At 50.1% G+C, this 17,461-nt stretch overlaps 46 non-coding genes across 46 annotated transcripts; all 46 read left to right on the top strand.

Annotated features, from left to right (window-relative positions):
* The first annotated feature begins 130 nt into the window (after window positions 1-130).
* On the top strand, window positions 131-202 carry trnap-cgg (transfer RNA proline (anticodon CGG)). The gene has a single exon. It is a non-coding gene; the product is annotated as a tRNA-Pro (tRNA).
* A 384-nt stretch (window positions 203-586) lies between these two features.
* Window positions 587-658, top strand: trnap-agg (transfer RNA proline (anticodon AGG)). Its single transcript has one exon. It is a non-coding gene; the product is annotated as a tRNA-Pro (tRNA).
* A 454-nt stretch (window positions 659-1,112) lies between these two features.
* On the top strand, window positions 1,113-1,184 carry trnap-cgg (transfer RNA proline (anticodon CGG)). Its single transcript has one exon. It is a non-coding gene; the product is annotated as a tRNA-Pro (tRNA).
* A 137-nt stretch (window positions 1,185-1,321) lies between these two features.
* On the top strand, window positions 1,322-1,393 carry trnap-agg (transfer RNA proline (anticodon AGG)). The gene has a single exon. It is a non-coding gene; the product is annotated as a tRNA-Pro (tRNA).
* A 78-nt stretch (window positions 1,394-1,471) lies between these two features.
* trnap-agg (transfer RNA proline (anticodon AGG)) lies at window positions 1,472-1,543 on the top strand. Its single transcript has one exon. It is a non-coding gene; the product is annotated as a tRNA-Pro (tRNA).
* Window positions 1,544-1,720: 177 nt separating this feature from the next.
* On the top strand, window positions 1,721-1,792 carry trnap-agg (transfer RNA proline (anticodon AGG)). Its single transcript has one exon. It is a non-coding gene; the product is annotated as a tRNA-Pro (tRNA).
* Window positions 1,793-2,793: 1,001 nt separating this feature from the next.
* trnap-cgg (transfer RNA proline (anticodon CGG)) lies at window positions 2,794-2,865 on the top strand. The gene has a single exon. It is a non-coding gene; the product is annotated as a tRNA-Pro (tRNA).
* A 136-nt stretch (window positions 2,866-3,001) lies between these two features.
* On the top strand, window positions 3,002-3,073 carry trnap-agg (transfer RNA proline (anticodon AGG)). Its single transcript has one exon. It is a non-coding gene; the product is annotated as a tRNA-Pro (tRNA).
* A 175-nt stretch (window positions 3,074-3,248) lies between these two features.
* On the top strand, window positions 3,249-3,320 carry trnap-agg (transfer RNA proline (anticodon AGG)). Its single transcript has one exon. It is a non-coding gene; the product is annotated as a tRNA-Pro (tRNA).
* Window positions 3,321-3,398: 78 nt separating this feature from the next.
* trnap-agg (transfer RNA proline (anticodon AGG)) lies at window positions 3,399-3,470 on the top strand. Its single transcript has one exon. It is a non-coding gene; the product is annotated as a tRNA-Pro (tRNA).
* Window positions 3,471-4,071: 601 nt separating this feature from the next.
* Window positions 4,072-4,143, top strand: trnap-cgg (transfer RNA proline (anticodon CGG)). The gene has a single exon. It is a non-coding gene; the product is annotated as a tRNA-Pro (tRNA).
* A 136-nt stretch (window positions 4,144-4,279) lies between these two features.
* Window positions 4,280-4,351, top strand: trnap-cgg (transfer RNA proline (anticodon CGG)). The gene has a single exon. It is a non-coding gene; the product is annotated as a tRNA-Pro (tRNA).
* A 138-nt stretch (window positions 4,352-4,489) lies between these two features.
* Window positions 4,490-4,561, top strand: trnap-agg (transfer RNA proline (anticodon AGG)). Its single transcript has one exon. It is a non-coding gene; the product is annotated as a tRNA-Pro (tRNA).
* A 175-nt stretch (window positions 4,562-4,736) lies between these two features.
* trnap-agg (transfer RNA proline (anticodon AGG)) lies at window positions 4,737-4,808 on the top strand. Its single transcript has one exon. It is a non-coding gene; the product is annotated as a tRNA-Pro (tRNA).
* Window positions 4,809-5,262: 454 nt separating this feature from the next.
* On the top strand, window positions 5,263-5,334 carry trnap-cgg (transfer RNA proline (anticodon CGG)). The gene has a single exon. It is a non-coding gene; the product is annotated as a tRNA-Pro (tRNA).
* A 137-nt stretch (window positions 5,335-5,471) lies between these two features.
* On the top strand, window positions 5,472-5,543 carry trnap-agg (transfer RNA proline (anticodon AGG)). The gene has a single exon. It is a non-coding gene; the product is annotated as a tRNA-Pro (tRNA).
* A 78-nt stretch (window positions 5,544-5,621) lies between these two features.
* On the top strand, window positions 5,622-5,693 carry trnap-agg (transfer RNA proline (anticodon AGG)). Its single transcript has one exon. It is a non-coding gene; the product is annotated as a tRNA-Pro (tRNA).
* Window positions 5,694-5,871: 178 nt separating this feature from the next.
* Window positions 5,872-5,943, top strand: trnap-agg (transfer RNA proline (anticodon AGG)). The gene has a single exon. It is a non-coding gene; the product is annotated as a tRNA-Pro (tRNA).
* A 1,001-nt stretch (window positions 5,944-6,944) lies between these two features.
* trnap-cgg (transfer RNA proline (anticodon CGG)) lies at window positions 6,945-7,016 on the top strand. Its single transcript has one exon. It is a non-coding gene; the product is annotated as a tRNA-Pro (tRNA).
* Window positions 7,017-7,152: 136 nt separating this feature from the next.
* trnap-agg (transfer RNA proline (anticodon AGG)) lies at window positions 7,153-7,225 on the top strand. Its single transcript has one exon. It is a non-coding gene; the product is annotated as a tRNA-Pro (tRNA).
* Window positions 7,226-7,399: 174 nt separating this feature from the next.
* trnap-agg (transfer RNA proline (anticodon AGG)) lies at window positions 7,400-7,471 on the top strand. The gene has a single exon. It is a non-coding gene; the product is annotated as a tRNA-Pro (tRNA).
* Window positions 7,472-7,549: 78 nt separating this feature from the next.
* trnap-agg (transfer RNA proline (anticodon AGG)) lies at window positions 7,550-7,621 on the top strand. The gene has a single exon. It is a non-coding gene; the product is annotated as a tRNA-Pro (tRNA).
* Window positions 7,622-7,796: 175 nt separating this feature from the next.
* Window positions 7,797-7,868, top strand: trnap-agg (transfer RNA proline (anticodon AGG)). Its single transcript has one exon. It is a non-coding gene; the product is annotated as a tRNA-Pro (tRNA).
* A 1,001-nt stretch (window positions 7,869-8,869) lies between these two features.
* On the top strand, window positions 8,870-8,941 carry trnap-cgg (transfer RNA proline (anticodon CGG)). Its single transcript has one exon. It is a non-coding gene; the product is annotated as a tRNA-Pro (tRNA).
* A 135-nt stretch (window positions 8,942-9,076) lies between these two features.
* trnap-agg (transfer RNA proline (anticodon AGG)) lies at window positions 9,077-9,148 on the top strand. Its single transcript has one exon. It is a non-coding gene; the product is annotated as a tRNA-Pro (tRNA).
* Window positions 9,149-9,323: 175 nt separating this feature from the next.
* On the top strand, window positions 9,324-9,395 carry trnap-agg (transfer RNA proline (anticodon AGG)). The gene has a single exon. It is a non-coding gene; the product is annotated as a tRNA-Pro (tRNA).
* A 78-nt stretch (window positions 9,396-9,473) lies between these two features.
* Window positions 9,474-9,545, top strand: trnap-agg (transfer RNA proline (anticodon AGG)). Its single transcript has one exon. It is a non-coding gene; the product is annotated as a tRNA-Pro (tRNA).
* A 176-nt stretch (window positions 9,546-9,721) lies between these two features.
* On the top strand, window positions 9,722-9,793 carry trnap-agg (transfer RNA proline (anticodon AGG)). Its single transcript has one exon. It is a non-coding gene; the product is annotated as a tRNA-Pro (tRNA).
* A 1,001-nt stretch (window positions 9,794-10,794) lies between these two features.
* On the top strand, window positions 10,795-10,866 carry trnap-cgg (transfer RNA proline (anticodon CGG)). Its single transcript has one exon. It is a non-coding gene; the product is annotated as a tRNA-Pro (tRNA).
* Window positions 10,867-11,001: 135 nt separating this feature from the next.
* Window positions 11,002-11,073, top strand: trnap-agg (transfer RNA proline (anticodon AGG)). Its single transcript has one exon. It is a non-coding gene; the product is annotated as a tRNA-Pro (tRNA).
* A 78-nt stretch (window positions 11,074-11,151) lies between these two features.
* Window positions 11,152-11,223, top strand: trnap-agg (transfer RNA proline (anticodon AGG)). Its single transcript has one exon. It is a non-coding gene; the product is annotated as a tRNA-Pro (tRNA).
* A 176-nt stretch (window positions 11,224-11,399) lies between these two features.
* Window positions 11,400-11,471, top strand: trnap-agg (transfer RNA proline (anticodon AGG)). Its single transcript has one exon. It is a non-coding gene; the product is annotated as a tRNA-Pro (tRNA).
* Window positions 11,472-12,472: 1,001 nt separating this feature from the next.
* trnap-cgg (transfer RNA proline (anticodon CGG)) lies at window positions 12,473-12,544 on the top strand. Its single transcript has one exon. It is a non-coding gene; the product is annotated as a tRNA-Pro (tRNA).
* A 136-nt stretch (window positions 12,545-12,680) lies between these two features.
* trnap-agg (transfer RNA proline (anticodon AGG)) lies at window positions 12,681-12,752 on the top strand. Its single transcript has one exon. It is a non-coding gene; the product is annotated as a tRNA-Pro (tRNA).
* A 175-nt stretch (window positions 12,753-12,927) lies between these two features.
* Window positions 12,928-12,999, top strand: trnap-agg (transfer RNA proline (anticodon AGG)). The gene has a single exon. It is a non-coding gene; the product is annotated as a tRNA-Pro (tRNA).
* A 78-nt stretch (window positions 13,000-13,077) lies between these two features.
* Window positions 13,078-13,149, top strand: trnap-agg (transfer RNA proline (anticodon AGG)). The gene has a single exon. It is a non-coding gene; the product is annotated as a tRNA-Pro (tRNA).
* Window positions 13,150-13,324: 175 nt separating this feature from the next.
* On the top strand, window positions 13,325-13,396 carry trnap-agg (transfer RNA proline (anticodon AGG)). The gene has a single exon. It is a non-coding gene; the product is annotated as a tRNA-Pro (tRNA).
* A 1,001-nt stretch (window positions 13,397-14,397) lies between these two features.
* On the top strand, window positions 14,398-14,469 carry trnap-cgg (transfer RNA proline (anticodon CGG)). Its single transcript has one exon. It is a non-coding gene; the product is annotated as a tRNA-Pro (tRNA).
* A 135-nt stretch (window positions 14,470-14,604) lies between these two features.
* On the top strand, window positions 14,605-14,676 carry trnap-agg (transfer RNA proline (anticodon AGG)). Its single transcript has one exon. It is a non-coding gene; the product is annotated as a tRNA-Pro (tRNA).
* Window positions 14,677-14,851: 175 nt separating this feature from the next.
* On the top strand, window positions 14,852-14,923 carry trnap-agg (transfer RNA proline (anticodon AGG)). The gene has a single exon. It is a non-coding gene; the product is annotated as a tRNA-Pro (tRNA).
* Window positions 14,924-15,061: 138 nt separating this feature from the next.
* Window positions 15,062-15,133, top strand: trnap-agg (transfer RNA proline (anticodon AGG)). Its single transcript has one exon. It is a non-coding gene; the product is annotated as a tRNA-Pro (tRNA).
* A 1,001-nt stretch (window positions 15,134-16,134) lies between these two features.
* On the top strand, window positions 16,135-16,206 carry trnap-cgg (transfer RNA proline (anticodon CGG)). The gene has a single exon. It is a non-coding gene; the product is annotated as a tRNA-Pro (tRNA).
* A 135-nt stretch (window positions 16,207-16,341) lies between these two features.
* Window positions 16,342-16,413, top strand: trnap-agg (transfer RNA proline (anticodon AGG)). Its single transcript has one exon. It is a non-coding gene; the product is annotated as a tRNA-Pro (tRNA).
* Window positions 16,414-16,588: 175 nt separating this feature from the next.
* On the top strand, window positions 16,589-16,660 carry trnap-agg (transfer RNA proline (anticodon AGG)). Its single transcript has one exon. It is a non-coding gene; the product is annotated as a tRNA-Pro (tRNA).
* A 78-nt stretch (window positions 16,661-16,738) lies between these two features.
* trnap-agg (transfer RNA proline (anticodon AGG)) lies at window positions 16,739-16,810 on the top strand. Its single transcript has one exon. It is a non-coding gene; the product is annotated as a tRNA-Pro (tRNA).
* Window positions 16,811-16,986: 176 nt separating this feature from the next.
* Window positions 16,987-17,058, top strand: trnap-agg (transfer RNA proline (anticodon AGG)). The gene has a single exon. It is a non-coding gene; the product is annotated as a tRNA-Pro (tRNA).
* Window positions 17,059-17,461: the final 403 nt, after the last annotated feature.

Genomic DNA, 17,461 nt, shown 5'->3' with positions numbered 1-17,461 from the left:
GTCGTTAAAGCCTGTTTTAATGTTGATCCGGTAAGTGCCAAAATGGTCTTTTTTTTACCAGGGGTGCAGTAAAGCACTGAGCACCGGGAGAGTTGCTTTTCCAGGAGTACAGTGAACTGTGCATTTAGTTGGCTCGTTGGTCTAGGGGTATGATTCTCGCTTCGGGTGCGAGAGGTCCCGGGTTCAAATCCCGGACGAGCCCGACTCAGTCGTTAAAGCCTGTTTTAATGTTGATCCGGTAAGTGCCAAAATGGTCTTTTTTTTTTACCAGGGGTGCAGTAAAGCACTGAGCACCGGGAGAGTTGCTTTTCCAGGAGTACAGTGAACTGTGCATTTAGTTGGCTCGTTGGTCTGGGGTATGATTCTCGCTTAGGGTGCGAGAGGTCCCGGGTTCAAATCCCGGACGAGCCCGCCTTGGTCTTTGAGGCCTGTTTTCTGGCTGGGGTTGAATCGAGCCTCACGTCCTGACAAGTTTTGGTCAACATTCGATTGGAAGGGCTGTCCAATCTGCTGGAGACCCAGCAGAAAGGATGTGGGGGGGTTTTGCAGCCGTATGTGTCTTCTTCAAGACTGGGCACCATCGAGAGGCTCGTTGGTCTAGGGGTATGATTCTCGCTTAGGGTGCGAGAGGTCCCGGGTTCAAATCCCGGACGAGCCCGCATTAAGCCTAGATTTTTAAAGTTTTAAAGTTGCATCCATTGATCCGGCTTTCTTTTGACTTCTAAGTCGGACCCTTTTTCTCAGTTCCTCATCTGCAATTTGAACTTGGTTGGCTGCTTAGCTTGATGGGTTTGAGAGTTTGCACTGAACGACGGTTCCATCTGAGCTATTTCAGTGACCATACCTCCTTTGTGTGGCTTGTTGGTCTAGGGTTGTGATTCTTGCTTCAGGTGCAGCAGTTCCTTGGTTCAAATCCTGGACGAGCCTGTCTGCAGCTTTGAAAACACTTTTTTGGAGGAGTAGCTGTCTATCCTGCTTGCTTTGGCTCGGTTGCAAGGCATCATTAAGTAGGACTGAAATCTTCCTACTTGTGGTTTTTCAGTGTCAATGTCATTTACAGCGCTGGTCACTTGCCAGACGTGGCATTGTCAATATAGCTCATTTGTTTGAATGGCTCGTTGGTCTAGGGGTATGATTCTCGCTTCGGGTGCGAGAGGTCCCGGGTTCAAATCCCGGACGAGCCCGACTCAGTCGTTAAAGCCTTTTTTTAATGTTGATCCGGTAAGTGCCAAAATGGTCTTTTTTTTACCAGGGGTGCAGTAAAGCACTGAGCACCGGGAGAGTTGCTTTTCCAGGAGTACAGTGAACTGTGCATTTAGTTGGCTCGTTGGTCTAGGGGTATGATTCTCGCTTAGGGTGCGAGAGGTCCCGGGTTCAAATCCCGGACGAGCCCGCATTAAGCCTAGATTTTTAAAGTTTTAAAGTTGCATCCATTGCTTTTCCAGGAGTACAGTGAACTGTGCATTTAGTTAGCTCGTTGGTCTAGGGGTATGATTCTCGCTTAGGGTGCGAGAGGTCCCGGGTTCAAATCCCGGACGAGCCCGCCTTGGTCTTTGAGGCCTGTTTTCTGGCTGGGGTTGAATCGAGCCTCACCTCCTGACAAGTTTTGGTCAACATTCGATTGGAAGGGCTGTCCAATCTGCTGGAGACCCAGCAGAAAGGATGTGGGGGGGGGGTTTGCAGCCGTATGTGTCTTCTTCAAGACTGGACACCATCGAGAGGCTCGTTGGTCTAGGGGTATGATTCTCGCTTAGGGTGCGAGAGGTCCCGGGTTCAAATCCCGGACGAGCCCGCATTAAGCCTAGATTTTTAAAGTTGCATCCATTGATCCGGCTTTCTTTTGACATCTAAGTCGGACCCTTTTTCTCAGTTCCTCATCTGCAATTTGAACTTGGTTGGCTGCTTAGCTTGATGGGTTTGAGAGTTTGCACTGAACGACGGTTCCATCTGAGCTATTTCAGTGACCATACCTCCTTTGTGTGGCTTGTTGGTCTAGGGTTGTGATTCTTGCTTCAGGTGCAACAGTTCCTTGGTTCAAATCCTGGACGAGCCTGTCTGCAGCTTTGAAAACACTTTTTTGGAGGAGTAGCTGTCTATCCTGCTTGCTTTGGCTCGGTTGCAAGGCATCATTAAGTAGGACTGAAATCTTCCTACTTGTGGTTTTTCAGTGTCAATGTCATTTACAGCGCTGGTCACTTGCCAGACGTGGCATTGTCAATATAGCTCATTTGGGAGAGTGTAAAGTCTGATTTATACTTCTGGTTCGAACCGTAGCTACGGCTTCTTCTTCGGCCTCTGCCGTGGTACTTCGGTTTACACAAGCATCATGCCCGTGGACACTGCAGACTAGCGGTTCGCATGTGTACTGCACGTCGACGTGGACAATGATGCAGAAGTATAAATGAAAACCGGCGCACAGCGGGTACGAGAGGTCCCGGATTTCTGGAGTTGTATAAGTCGATCCGACCATTGCCATAGTTGGGCGGCGCTGCAGTGCAACCGTCTGGGTTGGAATCGAGCCTCAAGTCCCTTACCCTGATAAGCTTTGGTCAACACTCGACTGGAAGGGAAGCCCAAGCTGGTGGAGCTGTGGCAGATAGGAGGTTTTTTTTGGTTTGTTTTTGCACCCCTAGGAGTCTCGTTGGTCAAGGGCTATGATTCTCACTTAGGTTGCGAGAGGTCCCGGCTTCAAATCTCGAACGAGCCCGTCTGCAACTTCAAAGGTGCTCTTTTAAGGTGTATCTGTGCATCCTGCTTTCTTTACCGGGAGCACAGTGAAGAGTTTGTTTGAATGGCTCGTTGGTCTAGGGGTATGATTCTCGCTTCGGGTGCGAGAGGTCCCGGGTTCAAATCCCGGACGAGCCCGACTCAGTCGTTAAAGCCTGTTTTAATGTTGATCCGGTAAGTGCCAAAATGGTCTTTTTTTTACCAGGGGTGCAGTAAAGCACTGAGCACCGGGAGAGTTGCTTTTCCAGGAGTACAGTGAACTGTGCATTTAGTTGGCTAGTTGGTCTAGGGGTATGATTCTCGCTTAGGGTGCGAGAGGTCCCGGGTTCAAATCCCGGACGAGCCCGCCTTGGTCTTTGAGGCCTGTTTTCTGGCTGGGGTTGAATCGAGCCTCACGTCCTGACAAGTTTTGGTCAACATTCGATTGGAAGGGCTGTCCAATCTGCTGGAGACCCAGCAGAAAGCATGTGGGGGGGTTTTGCAGCCGTATGTGTCTTCTTCAAGAGTGGACACCATCGAGAGGCTCGTTGGTCTAGGGGTATGATTCTCGCTTAGGGTGCGAGAGGTCCCGGGTTCAAATCCCGGACGAGCCCGCATTAAGCCTAGATTTTTAAAGTTTTAAAGTTGCATCCATTGCTTTTCCAGGAGTACAGTGAACTGTGCATTTAGTTGGCTCGTTGGTCTAGGGGTATGATTCTCGCTTAGGGTGCGAGAGGTCCCGGGTTCAAATCCCGGACGAGCCCGCCTTGGTCTTTGAGGCCTGTTTTCTGGCTGGGGTTGAATCGAGCCTCACGTCCTGACAAGTTTTGGTCAACATTCGATTGGAAGGGCTGTCTTCTTCGGCCTCTGCCGTGGTACTTCGGTTTACACAAGCATCATGCCCGTGGACACTGCAGACTAGCGGTTCGCATGTGTACTGCACGTCGACGTGGACAATGATGCAGAAGTATAAATGAAAACTGGCGCACAGCGGGTACGAGAGGTCCCGGATTTCTGGAGTTGTATAAGTCGATCCGACCATTGCCATAGTTGGGCGGCGCTGCAGTGCAACCGTCTGGGTTGGAATCGAGCCTCAAGTCCCTTACCCTGATAAGCTTTGGTCAACACTCGACTGGAAGGGAAGCCCAAGCTGGTGGAGCTGTGGCAGATAGGAGGTTTTTTTTGGTTTGTTTTTGCACCCCTAGGAGTCTCGTTGGTCAAGGGCTATGATTCTCACTTAGATTGCGAGAGGTCCCGGCTTCAAATCTCGAACGAGCCCGTCTGCAACTTCAAAAGTGCTCTTTTAAGGTGTATCTGTGCATCCTGCTTTCTTTACCGGGAGCACAGTGAAGAGCTTGTTTGAATGGCTCGTTGGTCTAGGGGTATGATTCTCGCTTCGGGTGCGAGAGGTCCCGGGTTCAAATCCCGGACGAGCCCGACTCAGTCGTTAAAGCCTGTTTTAATGTTGATCCGGTAAGTGCCAAAATGGTCTTTTTTTTACCAGGGGTGCAGTAAAGCACTGAGCACCGGGAGAGTTGCTTTTCCAGGAGTACAGTGAACTGTGCATTTAGTTGGCTCGTTGGTCTAGGGGTATGATTCTCGCTTCGGGTGCGAGAGGTCCCGGGTTCAAATCCCGGACGAGCCCGACTCAGTCGTTAAAGCCTGTTTTAATGTTGATCCGGTAAGTGCCAAAATGGTCTTTTTTTTTTACCAGGGGTGCAGTAAAGCACTGAGCACCGGGAGAGTTGCTTTTCCAGGAGTACAGTGAACTGTGCATTTAGTTGGCTCGTTGGTCTAGGGGTATGATTCTCGCTTAGGGTGCGAGAGGTCCCGGGTTCAAATCCCGGACGAGCCCGCCTTGGTCTTTGAGGCCTGTTTTCTGGCTGGGGTTGAATCGAGCCTCACGTCCTGACAAGTTTTGGTCAACATTCGATTGGAAGGGCTGTCCAATCTGCTGGAGACCCAGCAGAAAGCATGTGGGGGGGTTTTGCAGCCGTATGTGTCTTCTTCAAGAGTGGACACCATCGAGAGGCTCGTTGGTCTAGGGGTATGATTCTCGCTTAGGGTGCGAGAGGTCCCGGGTTCAAATCCCGGACGAGCCCGCATTAAGCCTAGATTTTTAAAGTTTTAAAGTTGCATCCATTGATCCGGCTTTCTTTTGACTTCTAAGTCGGACCCTTTTTCTCAGTTCCTCATCTGCAATTTGAACTTGGTTGGCTGCTTAGCTTGATGGGTTTGAGAGTTTGCACTGAACGACGGTTCCATCTGAGCTATTTCAGTGACCATACCTCCTTTGTGTGGCTTGTTGGTCTAGGGTTGTGATTCTTGCTTCAGGTGCAGCAGTTCCTTGGTTCAAATCCTGGACGAGCCTGTCTGCAGCTTTGAAAACACTTTTTTGGAGGAGTAGCTGTCTATCCTGCTTGCTTTGGCTCGGTTGCAAGGCATCATTAAGTAGGACTGAAATCTTCCTACTTGTGGTTTTTCAGTGTCAATGTCATTTACAGCGCTGGTCACTTGCCAGACGTGGCATTGTCAATATAGCTCATTTGTTTGAATGGCTCGTTGGTCTAGGGGTATGATTCTCGCTTCGGGTGCGAGAGGTCCCGGGTTCAAATCCCGGACGAGCCCGACTCAGTCGTTAAAGCCTTTTTTTAATGTTGATCCGGTAAGTGCCAAAATGGTCTTTTTTTTACCAGGGGTGCAGTAAAGCACTGAGCACCGGGAGAGTTGCTTTTCCAGGAGTACAGTGAACTGTGCATTTAGTTGGCTCGTTGGTCTAGGGGTATGATTCTCGCTTAGGGTGCGAGAGGTCCCGGGTTCAAATCCCGGACGAGCCCGCATTAAGCCTAGATTTTTAAAGTTTTAAAGTTGCATCCATTGCTTTTCCAGGAGTACAGTGAACTGTGCATTTAGTTAGCTCGTTGGTCTAGGGGTATGATTCTCGCTTAGGGTGCGAGAGGTCCCGGGTTCAAATCCCGGACGAGCCCGCCTTGGTCTTTGAGGCCTGTTTTCTGGCTGGGGTTGAATCGAGCCTCACCTCCTGACAAGTTTTGGTCAACATTCGATTGGAAGGGCTGTCCAATCTGCTGGAGACCCAGCAGAAAGGATGTGGGGGGGGGGGTTTGCAGCCGTATGTGTCTTCTTCAAGACTGGACACCATCGAGAGGCTCGTTGGTCTAGGGGTATGATTCTCGCTTAGGGTGCGAGAGGTCCCGGGTTCAAATCCCGGACGAGCCCGCATTAAGCCTAGATTTTTAAAGTTGCATCCATTGATCCGGCTTTCTTTTGACATCTAAGTCGGACCCTTTTTCTCAGTTCCTCATCTGCAATTTGAACTTGGTTGGCTGCTTAGCTTGATGGGTTTGAGAGTTTGCACTGAACGACGGTTCCATCTGAGCTATTTCAGTGACCATACCTCCTTTGTGTGGCTTGTTGGTCTAGGGTTGTGATTCTTGCTTCAGGTGCAACAGTTCCTTGGTTCAAATCCTGGACGAGCCTGTCTGCAGCTTTGAAAACACTTTTTTGGAGGAGTAGCTGTCTATCCTGCTTGCTTTGGCTCGGTTGCAAGGCATCATTAAGTAGGACTGAAATCTTCCTACTTGTGGTTTTTCAGTGTCAATGTCATTTACAGCGCTGGTCACTTGCCAGACGTGGCATTGTCAATATAGCTCATTTGGGAGAGTGTAAAGTCTGATTTATACTTCTGGTTCGAACCGTAGCTACGGCTTCTTCTTCGGCCTCTGCCGTGGTACTTCGGTTTACACAAGCATCATGCCCGTGGACACTGCAGACTAGCGGTTCGCATGTGTACTGCACGTCGACGTGGACAATGATGCAGAAGTATAAATGAAAACCGGCGCACAGCGGGTACGAGAGGTCCCGGATTTCTGGAGTTGTATAAGTCGATCCGACCATTGCCATAGTTGGGCGGCGCTGCAGTGCAACCGTCTGGGTTGGAATCGAGCCTCAAGTCCCTTACCCTGATAAGCTTTGGTCAACACTCGACTGGAAGGGAAGCCCAAGCTGGTGGAGCTGTGGCAGATAGGAGGTTTTTTTTGGTTTGTTTTTGCACCCCTAGGAGTCTCGTTGGTCAAGGGCTATGATTCTCACTTAGGTTGCGAGAGGTCCCGGCTTCAAATCTCGAACGAGCCCGTCTGCAACTTCAAAGGTGCTCTTTTAAGGTGTATCTGTGCATCCTGCTTTCTTTACCAGGAGCACAGTGAAGAGTTTGTTTGAATGGCTCGTTGGTCTAGGGGTATGATTCTCGCTTCGGGTGCGAGAGGTCCCGGGTTCAAATCCCGGACGAGCCCGACTCAGTCGTTAAAGCCTGTTTTAATTTTGATCCGGTAAGTGCCAAAATGGTCTTTTTTTTACCAGGGGTGCAGTAAAGCACTGAGCACCGGGAGAGTTGCTTTTCCAGGAGTACAGTGAACTGTGCATTTAGTTGGCTAGTTGGTCTAGGGGTATGATTCTCGCTTAGGGTGCGAGAGGTCCCGGGTTCAAATCCCGGACGAGACCGCCTTGGTCTTTGAGGCCTGTTTTCTGGCTGGGGTTGAATCGAGCCTCACGTCCTGACAAGTTTTGGTCAACATTCGATTGGAAGGGCTGTCCAATCTGCTGGAGACCCAGCAGAAAGCATGTGGGGGGGTTTTGCAGCCGTATGTGTCTTCTTCAAGAGTGGACACCATCGAGAGGCTCGTTGGTCTAGGGGTATGATTCTCGCTTAGGGTGCGAGAGGTCCCGGGTTCAAATCCCGGACGAGCCCGCATTAAGCCTAGATTTTTAAAGTTTTAAAGTTGCATCCATTGCTTTTCCAGGAGTACAGTGAACTGTACATTTAGTTGGCTCGTTGGTCTAGGGGTATGATTCTTGCTTAGGGTGCGAGAGGTCCCGGGTTCAAATCCCGGACGAGCCCGCCTTGGTCTTTGAGGCCTGTTTTCTGGCTGGGGTTGAATCGAGCCTCACGTCCTGACAAGTTTTGGTCAACATTCGATTGGAAGGGCTGTCCAATCTGCTGGAGACCCAGCAGAAAGCATGTGGGGGGGTTTTGCAGCCGTATGTGTCTTCTTCAAGACTGGACACCATCGAGAGGCTCGTTGGTCTAGGGGTATGATTCTCGCTTAGGGTGCGAGAGGTCCCGGGTTCAAATCCCGGACGAGCCCGCATTAAGCCTAGATTTTTAAAGTTGCATCCATTGATCCGGCTTTCTTTTGACATCTAAGTCGGACCCTTTTTCTCAGTTCCTCATCTGCAATTTGAACTTGGTTGGCTGCTTAGCTTGATGGGTTTGAGAGTTTGCACTGAACGACGGTTCCATCTGAGCTATTTCAGTGACCATACCTCCTTTGTGTGGCTTGTTGGTCTAGGGTTGTGATTCTTGCTTCAGGTGCAACAGTTCCTTGGTTCAAATCCTGGACGAGCCTGTCTGCAGCTTTGAAAACACTTTTTTGGAGGAGTAGCTGTCTATCCTGCTTGCTTTGGCTCGGTTGCAAGGCATCATTAAGTAGGACTGAAATCTTCCTACTTGTGGTTTTTCAGTGTCAATGTCATTTACAGCGCTGGTCACTTGCCAGACGTGGCATTGTCAATATAGCTCATTTGGGAGAGTGTAAAGTCTGATTTATACTTCTGGTTCGAACCGTAGCTACGGCTTCTTCTTCGGCCTCTGCCGTGGTACTTCGGTTTACACAAGCATCATGCCCGTGGACACTGCAGACTAGCGGTTCGCATGTGTACTGCACGTCGACGTGGACAATGATGCAGAAGTATAAATGAAAACAGGCGCACAGCGGGTACGAGAGGTCCCGGATTTCTGGAGTTGTATAAGTCGATCCGACCATTGCCATAGTTGGGCGGCGCTGCAGTGCAACCGTCTGGGTTGGAATCGAGCCTCAAGTCCCTTACCCTGATAAGCTTTGGTCAACACTCGACTGGAAGGGAAGCCCAAGCTGGTGGAGCTGTGGCAGATAGGAGGTTTTTTTTGGTTTGTTTTTGCACCCCTAGGAGTCTCGTTGGTCAAGGGCTATGATTCTCACTTAGGTTGCGAGAGGTCCCGGCTTCAAATCTCGAACGAGCCCGTCTGCAACTTCAAAAGTGCTCTTTTAAGGTGTATCTGTGCATCCTGCTTTCTTTACCGGGAGCACAGTGAAGAGTTTGTTTGAATGGCTCGTTGGTCTAGGGGTATGATTCTCGCTTCGGGTGCGAGAGGTCCCGGGTTCAAATCCCGGACGAGCCCGACTCAGTCGTTAAACCCTGTTTTAATGTTGATCCGGTAAGTGCCAAAATGGTCTTTTTTTACCAGGGGTGCAGTAAAGCACTGAGCACCGGGAGAGTTGCTTTTCCAGGAGTACAGTGAACTGTGCATTTAGTTGGCTCCTTGGTCTAGGGGTATGATTCTCGCTTAGGGTGCGAGAGGTCCCGGGTTCAAATCCCGGACGAGCCCGCCTTGGTCTTTGAGGCCTGTTTTCTGGCTGGGGTTGAATCGAGCCTCACGTCCTGACAAGTTTTGGTCAACATTCGATTGGAAGGGCTGTCCAATCTGCTGGAGACCCAGCAGAAAGCATGTGGGGGGGTTTTGCAGCCGTATGTGTCTTCTTCAAGAGTGGACACCATCGAGAGGCTCGTTGGTCTAGGGGTATGATTCTCGCTTAGGGTGCGAGAGGTCCCGGGTTCAAATCCCGGACGAGCCCGCATTAAGCCTAGATTTTTAAAGTTTTAAAGTTGCATCCATTGCTTTTCCAGGAGTACAGTGAACTGTGCATTTAGTTGGCTCGTTGGTCTAGGGGTATGATTCTCGCTTAGGGTGCGAGAGGTCCCGGGTTCAAATCCCGGACGAGCCCGCCTTGGTCTTTGAGGCCTGTTTTCTGGCTGGGGTTGAATCGAGCCTCACCTCCTGACAAGTTTTGGTCAACATTCGATTGGAAGGGCTGTCCAATCTGCTGGAGACCCAGCAGAAAGGATGTGGGGGGGGGTTTGCAGCCGTATGTGTCTTCTTCAAGACTGGACACCATCGAGAGGCTCGTTGGTCTAGGGGTATGATTCTCGCTTAGGGTGCGAGAGGTCCCGGGTTCAAATCCCGGACGAGCCCGCATTAAGCCTAGATTTTTAAAGTTGCATCCATTGATCCGGCTTTCTTTTGACATCTAAGTCGGACCCTTTTTCTCAGTTCCTCATCTGCAATTTGAACTTGGTTGGCTGCTTAGCTTGATGGGTTTGAGAGTTTGCACTGAACGACGGTTCCATCTGAGCTATTTCAGTGACCATACCTCCTTTGTGTGGCTTGTTGGTCTAGGGTTGTGATTCTTGCTTCAGGTGCAACAGTTCCTTGGTTCAAATCCTGGACGAGCCTGTCTGCAGCTTTGAAAACACTTTTTTGGAGGAGTAGCTGTCTATCCTGCTTGCTTTGGCTCGGTTGCAAGGCATCATTAAGTAGGACTGAAATCTTCCTACTTGTGGTTTTTCAGTGTCAATGTCATTTACAGCGCTGGTCACTTGCCAGACGTGGCATTGTCAATATAGCTCATTTGGGAGAGTGTAAAGTCTGATTTATACTTCTGGTTCGAACCGTAGCTACGGCTTCTTCTTCGGCCTCTGCCGTGGTACTTCGGTTTACACAAGCATCATGCCCGTGGACACTGCAGACTAGCGGTTCGCATGTGTACTGCACGTCGACGTGGACAATGATGCAGAAGTATAAATGAAAACAGGCGCACAGCGGGTACGAGAGGTCCCGGATTTCTGGAGTTGTATAAGTCGATCCGACCATTGCCATAGTTGGGCGGCGCTGCAGTGCAACCGTCTGGGTTGGAATCGAGCCTCAAGTCCCTTACCCTGATAAGCTTTGGTCAACACTCGACTGGAAGGGAAGCCCAAGCTGGTGGAGCTGTGGCAGATAGGAGGTTTTTTTTGGTTTGTTTTTGCACCCCTAGGAGTCTCGTTGGTCAAGGGCTATGATTCTCACTTAGGTTGCGAGAGGTCCCGGCTTCAAATCTTGAACGAGCCCGTCTGCAACTTCAAAAGTGCTCTTTTAAGGTGTATCTGTGCATCCTGCTTTCTTTACCGGGAGCACAGTGAAGAGTTTGTTTGAATGGCTCGTTGGTCTAGGGGTATGATTCTCGCTTCGGGTGCGAGAGGTCCCGGGTTCAAATCCCGGACGAGCCCGACTCAGTCGTTAAACCCTGTTTTAATGTTGATCCGGTAAGTGCCAAAATGGTCTTTTTTTACCAGGGGTGCAGTAAAGCACTGAGCACCGGGAGAGTTGCTTTTCCAGGAGTACAGTGAACTGTGCATTTAGTTGGCTCCTTGGTCTAGGGGTATGATTCTCGCTTAGGGTGCGAGAGGTCCCGGGTTCAAATCCCGGACGAGCCCGCATTAAGCCTAGATTTTTAAAGTTTTAAAGTTGCATCCATTGCTTTTCCAGGAGTACAGTGAACTGTGCATTTAGTTGGCTCGTTGGTCTAGGGGTATGATTCTCGCTTAGGGTGCGAGAGGTCCCGGGTTCAAATCCCGGACGAGCCCGCCTTGGTCTTTGAGGCCTGTTTTCTGGCTGGGGTTGAATCGAGCCTCACCTCCTGACAAGTTTTGGTCAACATTCGATTGGAAGGGCTGTCCAATCTGCTGGAGACCCAGCAGAAAGGATGTGGGGGGGGGTTTGCAGCCGTATGTGTCTTCTTCAAGACTGGACACCATCGAGAGGCTCGTTGGTCTAGGGGTATGATTCTCGCTTAGGGTGCGAGAGGTCCCGGGTTCAAATCCCGGACGAGCCCGCATTAAGCCTAGATTTTTAAAGTTGCATCCATTGATCCGGCTTTCTTTTGACATCTAAGTCGGACCCTTTTTCTCAGTTCCTCATCTGCAATTTGAACTTGGTTGGCTGCTTAGCTTGATGGGTTTGAGAGTTTGCACTGAACGACGGTTCCATCTGAGCTATTTCAGTGACCATACCTCCTTTGTGTGGCTTGTTGGTCTAGGGTTGTGATTCTTGCTTCAGGTGCAACAGTTCCTTGGTTCAAATCCTGGACGAGCCTGTCTGCAGCTTTGAAAACACTTTTTTGGAGGAGTAGCTGTCTATCCTGCTTGCTTTGGCTCGGTTGCAAGGCATCATTAAGTAGGACTGAAATCTTCCTACTTGTGGTTTTTCAGTGTCAATGTCATTTACAGCGCTGGTCACTTGCCAGACGTGGCATTGTCAATATAGCTCATTTGGGAGAGTGTAAAGTCTGATTTATACTTCTGGTTCGAACCGTAGCTACGGCTTCTTCTTCGGCCTCTGCCGTGGTACTTCGGTTTACACAAGCATCATGCCCGTGGACACTGCAGACTAGCGGTTCGCATGTGTACTGCACGTCGACGTGGACAATGATGCAGAAGTATAAATGAAAACCGGCGCACAGCGGGTACGAGAGGTCCCGGATTTCTGGAGTTGTATAAGTCGATCCGACCATTGCCATAGTTGGGCGGCGCTGCAGTGCAACCGTCTGGGTTGGAATCGAGCCTCAAGTCCCTTACCCTGATAAGCTTTGGTCAACACTCGACTGGAAGGGAAGCCCAAGCTGGTGGAGCTGTGGCAGATAGGAGGTTTTTTTTGGTTTGTTTTTGCACCCCTAGGAGTCTCGTTGGTCAAGGGCTATGATTCTCACTTAGGTTGCGAGAGGTCCCGGCTTCAAATCTCGAACGAGCCCGTCTGCAACTTCAAAGGTGCTCTTTTAAGGTGTATCTGTGCATCCTGCTTTCTTTACCAGGAGCACAGTGAAGAGTTTGTTTGAATGGCTCGTTGGTCTAGGGGTATGATTCTCGCTTCGGGTGCGAGAGGTCCCGGATTCAAATCCCGGACGAGCCCGACTCAGTCGTTAAAGCCTGTTTTAATTTTGATCCGGTAAGTGCCAAAATGGTCTTTTTTTTACCAGGGGTGCAGTAAAGCACTGAGCACCGGGAGAGTTGCTTTTCCAGGAGTACAGTGAACTGTGCATTTAGTTGGCTAGTTGGTCTAGGGGTATGATTCTCGCTTAGGGTGCGAGAGGTCCCGGGTTCAAATCCCGGACGAGCCCGCCTTGGTCTTTGAGGCCTGTTTTCTGGCTGGGGTTGAATCGAGCCTCACGTCCTGACAAGTTTTGGTCAACATTCGATTGGAAGGGCTGTCCAATCTGCTGGAGACCCAGCAGAAAGCATGTGGGGGGGTTTTGCAGCCGTATGTGTCTTCTTCAAGAGTGGACACCATCGAGAGGCTCGTTGGTCTAGGGGTATGATTCTCGCTTAGGGTGCGAGAGGTCCCGGGTTCAAATCCCGGACGAGCCCGCATTAAGCCTAGATTTTTAAAGTTTTAAAGTTGCATCCATTGCTTTTCCAGGAGTACAGTGAACTGTGCATTTAGTTGGCTCGTTGGTCTAGGGGTATGATTCTTGCTTAGGGTGCGAGAGGTCCCGGGTTCAAATCCCGGACGAGCCCGCCTTGGTCTTTGAGGCCTGTTTTCTGGCTGGGGTTGAATCGAGCCTCACGTCCTGACAAGTTTTGGTCAACATTCGATTGGAAGGGCTGTCCAATCTGCTGGAGACCCAGCAGAAAGCATGTGGGGGGGTTTTGCAGCCGTATGTGTCTTCTTCAAGACTGGACACCATCGAGAGGCTCGTTGGTCTAGGGGTATGATTCTCGCTTAGGGTGCGAGAGGTCCCGGGTTCAAATCCCGGACGAGCCCGCATTAAGCCTAGATTTTTAAAGTTGCATCCATTGATCCGGCTTTCTTTTGACATCTAAGTCGGACCCTTTTTCTCAGTTCCTCATCTGCAATTTGAACTTGGTTGGCTGCTTAGCTTGATGGGTTTGAGAGTTTGCACTGAACGACGGTTCCATCTGAGCTATTTCAGTGACCATACCTCCTTTGTGTGGCTTGTTGGTCTAGGGTTGTGATTCTTGCTTCAGGTGCAACAGTTCCTTGGTTCAAATCCTGGACGAGCCTGTCTGCAGCTTTGAAAACACTTTTTTGGAGGAGTAGCTGTCTATCCTGCTTGCTTTGGCTCGGTTGCAAGGCATCATTAAGTAGGACTGAAATCTTCCTACTTGTGGTTTTTCAGTGTCAATGTCATTTACAGCGCTGGTCACTTGCCAGACGTGGCATTGTCAATATAGCTCATTTGGGAGAGTGTAAAGTCTGATTTATACTTCTGGTTCGAACCGTAGCTACGGCTTCTTCTTCGGCCTCTGCCGTGGTACTTCGGTTTACACAAGCATCATGCCCGTGGACACTGCAGACTAGCGGTTCGCATGTGTACTGCACGTCGACGTGGACAATGATGCAGAAGTATAAATGAAAACAGGCGCACAGCGGGTACGAGAGGTCCCGGATTTCTGGAGTTGTATAAGTCGATCCGACCATTGCCATAGTTGGGCGGCGCTGCAGTGCAACCGTCTGGGTTGGAATCGAGCCTCAAGTCCCTTACCCTGATAAGCTTTGGTCAACACTCGACTGGAAGGGAAGCCCAAGCTGGTGGAGCTGTGGCAGATAGGAGGTTTTTTTTGGTTTGTTTTTGCACCCCTAGGAGTCTCGTTGGTCAAGGGCTATGATTCTCACTTAGGTTGCGAGAGGTCCCGGCTTCAAATCTCGAACGAGCCCGTCTGCAACTTCAAAAGTGCTCTTTTAAGGTGTATCTGTGCATCCTGCTTTCTTTACCGGGAGCACAGTGAAGAGTTTGTTTGAATGGCTCGTTGGTCTAGGGGTATGATTCTCGCTTCGGGTGCGAGAGGTCCCGGGTTCAAATCCCGGACGAGCCCGACTCAGTCGTTAAACCCTGTTTTAATGTTGATCTGGTAAGTGCCAAAATGGTCTTTTTTTACCAGGGGTGCAGTAAAGCACTGAGCACCGGGAGAGTTGCTTTTCCAGGAGTACAGTGAACTGTGCATTTAGTTGGCTCCTTGGTCTAGGGGTATGATTCTCGTTTAGGGTGCGAGAGGTCCCGGGTTCAAATCCCGGACGAGCCCGCCTTGGTCTTTGAGGCCTGTTTTCTGGCTGGGGTTGAATCGAGCCTCACGTCCTGACAAGTTTTGGTCAACATTCGATTGGAAGGGCTGTCCAATCTGCTGGAGACCCAGCAGAAAGCATGTGGGGGGGTTTTGCAGCCGTATGTGTCTTCTTCAAGAGTGGACACCATCGAGAGGCTCGTTGGTCTAGGGGTATGATTCTCGCTTAGGGTGCGAGAGGTCCCGGGTTCAAATCCCGGACGAGCCCGACTCAGTCGTTAAAGCCTGTTTTAATGTTGATCCGGTAAGTGCCAAAATGGTCTTTTTTTTTTACCAGGGGTGCAGTAAAGCACTGAGCACCGGGAGAGTTGCTTTTCCAGGAGTACAGTGAACTGTGCATTTAGTTGGCTCGTTGGTCTAGGGGTATGATTCTCGCTTAGGGTGCGAGAGGTCCCGGGTTCAAATCCCGGACGAGCCCGCATTAAGCCTAGATTTTTAAAGTTGCATCCATTGATCCGGCTTTCTTTTGACATCTAAGTCGGACCCTTTTTCTCAGTTCCTCATCTGCAATTTGAACTTGGTTGGCTGCTTAGCTTGATGGGTTTGAGAGTTTGCACTGAACGACGGTTCCATCTGAGCTATTTCAGTGACCATACCTCCTTTGTGTGGCTTGTTGGTCTAGGGTTGTGATTCTTGCTTCAGGTGCAACAGTTCCTTGGTTCAAATCCTGGACGAGCCTGTCTGCAGCTTTGAAAACACTTTTTTGGAGGAGTAACTGTCTATCCTGCTTGCTTTGGCTCGGTTGCAAGGCATCATTAAGTAGGACTGAAATCTTCCTACTTGTGGTTTTTCAGTGTCAATGTCATTTACAGCGCCGGTCACTTGCCAGACGTGGCATTGTCAATATAGCTCATTTGGGAGAGTGTAAAGTCTGATTTATACTTCTGGTTCGAACCGTAGCTACGGCTTCTTCTTCGGCCTCTGCCGTGGTACTTCGGTTTACACAAGCATCATGCCCGTGGACACTGCAGACTAGCGGTTCGCATGTGTACTGCACGTCGACGTGGACAATGATGCAGAAGTATAAATGAAAACCGGCGCACAGCGGGTACGAGAGGTCCCGGATTTCTGGAGTTGTATAAGTCGATCCGACCATTGCCATAGTTGGGCGGCGCTGCAGTGCAACCGTCTGGGTTGGAATCGAGCCTCAAGTCCCTTACCCTGATAAGCTTTGGTCAACACTCGACTGGAAGGGAAGCCCAAGCTGGTGGAGCTGTGGCAGATAGGAGGTTTTTTTTGGTTTGTTTTTGCACCCCTAGGAGTCTCGTTGGTCAAGGGCTATGATTCTCACTTAGGTTGCGAGAGGTCCCGGCTTCAAATCTCGAACGAGCCTGTCTGCAACTTCAAAAGTGCTCTTTTAAGGTGTATCTGTGCATCCTGCTTTCTTTACCGGGAGCACAGTGAAGAGTTTGTTTGAATGGCTCGTTGGTCTAGGGGTATGATTCTCGCTTCGGGTGCGAGAGGTCCCGGGTTCAAATCCCGGACGAGCCCGACTCAGTCGTTAAACCCTGTTTTAATGTTGATCCGGTAAGTGCCAAAATGGTCTTTTTTTACCAGGGGTGCAGTAAAGCACTGAGCACCGGGAGAGTTGCTTTTCCAGGAGTACAGTGAACTGTGCATTTAGTTGGCTCCTTGGTCTAGGGGTATGATTCTCGCTTAGGGTGCGAGAGGTCCCGGGTTCAAATCCCGGACGAGCCCGCCTTGGTCTTTGAGGCCTGTTTTCTGGCTGGGGTTGAATCGAGCCTCACGTCCTGACAAGTTTTGGTCAACATTCGATTGGAAGGGCTGTCCAATCTGCTGGAGACCCAGCAGAAAGCATGTGGGGGGGTTTTGCAGCCGTATGTGTCTTCTTCAAGAGTGGACACCATCGAGAGGCTCGTTGGTCTAGGGGTATGATTCTCGCTTAGGGTGCGAGAGGTCCCGGGTTCAAATCCCGGACGAGCCCGCATTAAGCCTAGATTTTTAAAGTTTTAAAGTTGCATCCATTGCTTTTCCAGGAGTACAGTGAACTGTGCATTTAGTTGGCTCGTTGGTCTAGGGGTATGATTCTCGCTTAGGGTGCGAGAGGTCCCGGGTTCAAATCCCGGACGAGCCCGCCTTGGTCTTTGAGGCCTGTTTTCTGGCTGGGGTTGAATCGAGCCTCACCTCCTGACAAGTTTTGGTCAACATTCGATTGGAAGGGCTGTCCAATCTGCTGGAGACCCAGCAGAAAGGATGTGGGGGGGGGTTTGCAGCCGTATGTGTCTTCTTCAAGACTGGACACCATCGAGAGGCTCGTTGGTCTAGGGGTATGATTCTCGCTTAGGGTGCGAGAGGTCCCGGGTTCAAATCCCGGACGAGCCCGCATTAAGCCTAGATTTTTAAAGTTGCATCCATTGATCCGGCTTTCTTTTGACATCTAAGTCGGACCCTTTTTCTCAGTTCCTCATCTGCAATTTGAACTTGGTTGGCTGCTTAGCTTGATGGGTTTGAGAGTTTGCACTGAACGACGGTTCCATCTGAGCTATTTCAGTGACCATACCTCCTTTGTGTGGCTTGTTGGTCTAGGGTTGTGATTCTTGCTTCAGGTGCAACAGTTCCTTGGTTCAAATCCTGGACGAGCCTGTCTGCAGCTTTGAAAACACTTTTTTGGAGGAGTAGCTGTCTATCCTGCTTGCTTTGGCTCGGTTGCAAGGCATCATTAAGTAGGACTGAAATCTTCCTACTTGTGGTTTTTCAGTGTCAATGTCATTTACAGCGCCGGTCA

The sequence above is a fragment of the Garra rufa genome, chromosome 8 (genome assembly GCF_049309525.1).
Source record: "Garra rufa chromosome 8, GarRuf1.0, whole genome shotgun sequence".
In the NCBI taxonomy this organism is placed as follows: domain Eukaryota; kingdom Metazoa; phylum Chordata; class Actinopteri; order Cypriniformes; family Cyprinidae; genus Garra; species Garra rufa.
Note: the sequence above shows the minus strand (reverse complement) of the source record. Positions and strands in the feature narration are given on the sequence as shown.